Source organism: Gallinula chloropus, assembly GCF_964237585.1.
Source record: "Gallinula chloropus genome assembly, chromosome: 3".
Taxonomy (NCBI): domain Eukaryota; kingdom Metazoa; phylum Chordata; class Aves; order Gruiformes; family Rallidae; genus Gallinula; species Gallinula chloropus.
Window position 1 is genome coordinate 48,160,390 of NC_140087.1, and position 6,777 is coordinate 48,167,166.

A 6,777-nucleotide genomic window follows, 5' to 3' on the forward strand; every position below is an offset into this window, starting at 1 on the left:
ATAAGTCACATTCCAACAACTGGACCGTTCATGTAACTTTAAAGGGAATCACACTGCAATTACTAACTGCACGTGAAAGCATGTGAAAATGCTAGAGGATCAGGCATGCCCAGGTTTCCTCTACCAAGCCAGTGGAGACTTTCAACTAGGGTCTTTTTCCTACATTTCTGACTTGCAGATATGGAACTAGGAAGATAATATCCATAAGAAATTATGAACGGTACAGATAGTGACCTGCTTAGTGGGATGCTTTCCTTAGCTTAGGCTTACTGAAGGAAAAGCTAAAAATATGGTCAGCCACAGCTGAGGATATGATTTCACAAAACATGTTGACTTCGCTGCCACCAAACGAGAAGCCTCACTGCCGCCTCTCATCTCTCCATCTGCTCCTTTGTTCTACTACAGTATTCCTGTGGCTTACCTTGCACTGGCTGGAAAACATTTTAGAGCACCTTATGAGCCAAGTTAACTCCCTAAGCAGACAGGAAACTAACCCAGAAAAGTAGGTAGCCTTCCACCAGGTTAGAGAGCTAAACTGGCCTGCAGAAAGAACTAGCAAGCATAAAAGTTGGCACATGGAAGGAGGCAGGACAACACACTGCAATGAAAGAGGAGGAATTTGCCCATCTCTGGTTTGTGGCAGTAAGCCGTTACACTAGCTCTTACACATCTGAAACCACACAGTTTGCAAGGAGAGCTAAAATCCCTCTACTTCTACCACGCAAGGCCCAGCCAGTCAGATTTCCACTCCCTCTTACATATAGAGGCTCACTATCTCACCAAGAAAGGCTACAGCTGACAGGCAACATCCTTTCCTTTAGTCAGATGGGGAAGCTAAAGGGTGCTCAGGGAACGGGCAGCACTGTGCATCACTACTCAAATCACCTTTTCTAAGGGAGCAGGGCAAACAGTGGGAAGGAGCCAAAGAGCAAAAATGGGAAGGAAAATTAAGTTCTTCTGAGAAAAACAGCATCTGATTGGTCAAAGGACAGGTAAAGACAACAATTAGAGAATTTCTGGAATTATTACTAATGACTGGCTCAATGACGTTTTCCCCAGAAAAACAGGAAGCAACCCACAAGCACTGGAGGAGAAGCAGATGGAAAAGACACTTCCTGCACCTTAGGAGTCAGGTTCAGTGAATTTCCACTTTGCCTTTTACTCCTGCGGAAAAAGGATTTGACGAGGGAGTTAGCAGGCACCACTGGGTCCTTTCTTTCCTGCTCAGGCAAAGTCCTCCCCTCAGCACACCACCATAGGAAAACGAGTTGATGCAGTGAGAATGAGGAGCTGTCCTGTGTGCCCAAAAGCAAGTGACAGCTGCCAGCAAAGACTGATACAATCGTCCAGACTGATGAGCCAAAGGCGGCACTTGAACCACTATGTGTAGCCATGCACCACAAACGCTGCTCAGCACTCCCCACAGAATGCAAAAATCAGGAGACAACCTCCCCACCCCCCCAAAAAAACCCCAACCCGTCCTGGATTCCCCTGCTCTCCCCATTAAACCCCAGCCCTCTTCCTAGACTGCCGCTCTACGCAGAGAGCAAATTTCCCGCCTCCTCCTGGAAAACGGCACCGAAAGGGGAAAGAGAGGGAAAACAGAGGGAACAAAATAAGAAATGAAAAAAAAAAAAATACAAGAAAGAAATAAGAGGAAACCCTCCAAAAAGCGACTGAAGGAGCCCAAGGCCGGAGCCTGCGCCGGCTGGCCGGGGAGGACGGAAAGCTCCCGGCAGCAACCGCCTCATCTCCCACGCCCCCCAACCTCTGACGGCCTCCTCCCGGCTGCGGGGCCTCGCACGCCGCCGCCTCCCATGTGCGCTGCCCAGGCCGTGGCGCCGGCCCTCCCGACTCACCACCCCGCCACGGCCGGACCGCGAGTGCCGGGCCACGGCGCCGCGGCCCAACGGGTCGCTTACATAAGGGGCCGCGCAACGGCGGCCGGGCCCGCAGAGGGCCCCAGCCGCGAGCTGCGCCAGCGGCGGCGGTGCCGGCCTAGCCGCCTCGGGAGCGCCCGGTACATCATGGTACAGGCGGCAGCAGGCGGGGGAGCGAGGGCCGCCGCCCCCGCCTTGATCTCCCCCCCTGCCTCTCCCTCCTGTCCGCCTACCCCAGCCCGTTCCTCCCCGGTACGTGCCGATGAAAGCGGCGGCATCTCCCGACAGCGGTTACAACGGCCTCCGCCTGCCCCGAGCCCCCTCCGGCCGCGCGGCGCACGTCCTCGCGCAGGCGACTGCGCCCCGCTCCGCGCTCGGTCCGGCTCTTCCGCGCGCGCGCCGCGCGGTCCGGCCCGTGCCTCGCTGCTGCTCCCCTCCCCCCCCCGCGCGCAGCACCCACCTCGCTCGCTCGCCCGCCGCGCGGGGGGGCAGGGGGGGGGGGGCTGGGGGGGGGAGGAGTTCTCGCGAGAGCTGCCGCGGCCACCGCGGGAATTTTCAAATCCGCGGGATACGGCGCTGGGAGGCGGCCGGCTCCGGACTATGTGTCCCAGCGTGCTGCGCCGCCGGCCGCTTCCGCTCGCCGCCCCCACCGGCTTCCGGCGCGGCGCGGCCCGGCCTCGCGCGGGGCACGCCGGGAACTGTAGTTCCTCGCCTGCTGTCGTCTTAGCGGGGTGTAGGAGGGGCCCTGTTTTACCGCCCCAGCTGCCGGGGAGCCTGGGAGGGGGCGATCCCAGGCCCACCCACGGCAGAATCGCACGCCCGGCAGAGCCCGCTTTCGGCACACCGCACCTCACCCGGCGGTGCAGGGCCTGCCCCCGTCCTGCCAAGGGGGATCCAGCCAAGATGGGTGGCTGAGACCAGCAGTGCTCGCCTGTGTCCCTCTCCTCGCAGGGGCTGCCAGTCCTCCTGGTGCTATCCCTGCCTACACATGTCCTCCTCACTGTGTCCCTCTCATCATGTCCCTCTCATCTCAGGGGCCACCTCTTCTCCGTAGGGCCCTTGGGTGCTACGGAAAATGGGTTTTGGAGGAGTTCAGCTCTCCCCAGGTATAAAGCCCAGCTGGCAGGGGCAGCATCCCTCACCACAGGGCTCTGCTCCCTTGGAAGCTTAACCTGGAAGACAAACTCCTCTAGTTGCTTCCAGGCTTTGCTTGCAATTTTTTACACCTCATTACAGACTCTTGCCAGCGCAGCTGTATCAACAACTATAACCTTGTGTCAATGAAAACTTGGGAGAAGATGTAACCGTATTTCAGTGAAGCTTAAGCCTCGTACCAGTGTGTGAGGTGTCTGTAAAGGCGGTGGTTCTGTATGAATATCCTTCGGCAGTTCAAATGGGCTTTATGCCAGGAGTATTTGGTCATAAAATGTGCTAAGTGCCAATGAGAAGACGACTTTCTATATTTTGTAGATAACCAGGTTTCCAGGCATGCTTGATTTCTGGTCCCTGTGACAGTTGTGCCTACTTGACTGCAAGGATCTAAACAGCAAGGAAGTAGAAGCACAGCTAGACTTTAATTAAATAATACTGGCAATTAAAATACTTAAAATAGTTTATCTCTAGACATTAGAGGAAATTTTAGACTAAAAAATATCCATGTGGCAGCATAAATAATAATTTCTTTACAAATAGAAACCATGAGTATTGCCTGCCTTCACTACTGAAGAGAGGGCAGCTGGAGGTGTATACATGTACGAAACTGTTCTTTACACCTGTCATTATGGCAGTTCTTTTGCCAAGCTGAGTTGTGACCTTCTTTCCATTTACTTTGCAGCACAAGGTGCTTGTCACCATTACCTCAGCAAGATACGTATCCTTGCAGGCCTTGCCTCTTGGAGGTAGAACACCAGCAACATTAGGAGAGAGATATATCATTGTACTTGTGAACTACTATTCACTGAACCCTAGTTCATGACTTTAGATGTTCTGTCTGCTGTTTCAGTTAGGGTGAGATAAGGATAACACACTGATGTGTATCTTGTGCAACACTGTTTAGGTACAAAGAATGAGAGAAATCCCATGTTCTTGTACTGAGCAAGAATTAGATGACAGGCGATATTTCCAACCCCCTTTCCACCTACTGATTGCCCCTAGGTCTCCATCTTTTTCTCCAGTTAGACAAGAACTAGGCATTTTTTTCTCCTTTATAATTTCCATTACCATGCAGAAGACAGTTTTTAATCAGTTTGCACATACCTGTTCAGAATATGGTACTCATTTCAGCTACCAAAAGAACTCAAATTTCTTTTGTATTTATCTTAAATAAAAGAAACCCATTAGCCATTCCCTAGAGCATAATAAAGTCACTAACAGGCTTAAATGGCAGCCACCTAATGTCTTTTACATGAATGTTTTGTTTTTGTCACAAGTAAAGCTCACTGAACTTACAGTAATGTCTCCAGCATCATTTCTTTTCATCCCTCAGTATAAACTATGGGACTGAGTCTTATGTTTTCACTTTTAAAAACAACAGGAGAGCATTTAGGTCTTTGGCTTTTTAACAGAATTTTCATTTTCATGCTATTTTTTTTCCTCCAACCCACCTAGTGTCCTTCACAATGAGATTCATTGTACATCGCATTCAAGGTAATTTTCATTACAATTTACAAATTGCACAGAAAATACGTGAGCTATTAAGTGTCTCTCTAGCAGTTTAATACCTGCCTTTCTCTAGTACTCCCACATGCATGTCCTAAAATACCTGATGTTGTGGTTCTCACTCTCAGTGGGGTGGGGGAGAGAATTGGAAGGGTACAACTTGACCAAACCCATACAATGAGATAAAAACAGACTTTAACAGGTAAAGCAAAAGCCACGCACACAAGCAAAGCAAGAGAAGGAATTCATTCCCCACTCCCCACAGGCAGGCAGGTGTTCAGCCACCCCCAGGGCTCCATCACGCATAAAAATCATTTGGGAATACAAACACTATCACTCCAAATGTCCACCCCCTTTCTTCTTCTCCCAGCTTTATATGCTAAGCATGACATCATATGTCGTGGAACATAGTTAGGGTCAGCTGTCCCAGTTGTGTCCCCTCCCAGCTCTTGTGCAACCCCAGCCTACTCACTGGTGGGGCGGTGTGAGAAGCAGCAAAGGCCTGGGCTCTGTATAAGCGCTGTTCAGCAGCAATGAAAACACCCCTGTGTTAGCAATGCTGATTTCAGCACAGATCCAAAACACAGCCCCTACTAGCTTAACTCTATCCCAGCTGAAGCCAGCACACCCTGCAAGTGGTAAGAGTGAAAATCAGAACACAAGCCAGTTCTTGCATTCCAGACCTCTTCATCACTTCCATGATTCTGGAGCAAAGCTGCTAAACTGCGATGAATTTTTTAAACCCATAACACAGTAATACATGCTTAGAGAAGGGAACTGGGAAGAAAAAAAAAAAAGGAAAAAAAAGGAAAAGAACAAGCCAGGTAATACCACTAAGTTATCCTACTTGAGATTGCCATATACTCTTTCAGAACAATAGCTTCCTGTAAGGACTAATTTGTTTCCCATCACAACAAGGACTCCCTGTTTGAGTTTCTTTAAGGACACACATTTATTCAACACAAAATTCAAGAAATCCAGAAGAAAAAACCCTCGCTATAAAACATTTCCACCGAACAGTCTAGAACACAGTCTGTTCAATCCATCTAAGGCATGTTATTCAAAGATGACTAGCAGACACCCACCTCTTTCTCTACCTCCTCTTTCCCAGGAGAGGAAGCCCCTGCCAATATCTCAGACTTGTCTAACTGCCTGCTTGTCTGTCCCAGTCCCTCTGGATTTTAAAGGGGTAGCCATTTAGCTGCAGTTTCCTCTTATTTTTTAATAAGAATGCATATGTAAAAAAAAGCACAGTTAACATAAAATTAAGGTTATACCATTAGTCACTGAAAGGAAGCTAGGTATGAAGTTAAAAGTGCAATTGATATTCCTTTGAGTGGGTATATTGTAATATGGTCAAAAACCTCTTTGATTTTAAACCAGACATTTCAGGTTTTAACAAACACATTCACAATGCTTCTAAGAAGTGGCAGGATCATCAAAGCAGTGACAAATATGTCCAATTGCTGCCAGCACTATTAACAGCATGTATTCTCTGTAAATTACCATCACGCCTCTTAAGACTACGTCTGCCATTCTTTATATTATTATGCAAATGCTGAGTGTGACTTGGTGGCTGCTGTTTGCCATTTTATATCTATATTTTTGTAGCATGTAGGAGTGCTGGTCATGGCAAGGAGCCCACCATGCCAGGCAATGAAGTGGCACAGGGCAGCCTGGCTCCTGACCTACCTGGAGGTTGTGCACGAGGAATCAGTGAGACAGTATTTGCCTGCACAAAAGGAAGCCCAACCCTTGTCAAGGTTTTCTTGTGAGGAAAAGGTGAACTTTGAAGATGCGTTGGTTTTGTAGCTGTGGGTGGGTGGGCACCTGCGTCCCAGACAGGAACAGCCCCCAGGGCGCTGGATGAGAACCCTCCGAGCAGGTGATGGCACCAGTTGATGTGTGATGGCAGGCTGTTACGCCTGAGAGGCTGTGCATGAGACAGGCAGAGCTGGGATGGATTATGAAAGGTCCTGAAAGTGAGGACAAGCATCTCTCATCTGATGTGACAGTAGGGAACCAGGGGAGAAACACAAAGATAGGCATGGCATCTCCAGAGGACCGACTTCTGCATTAAGCACGTCTCAAAGTGGCAACAGTTTGGATGAGGGTCTTAGCTGTATGGATGGAAACAGAAAGGCTTTGTGGCAGAGATTTTTGTAGAGAACAAAGCTTGCAAGACTCAGACATGGGCTGAATAAAAGCACAAGGAGAGGTCTGGTCCAAAGATGACTGC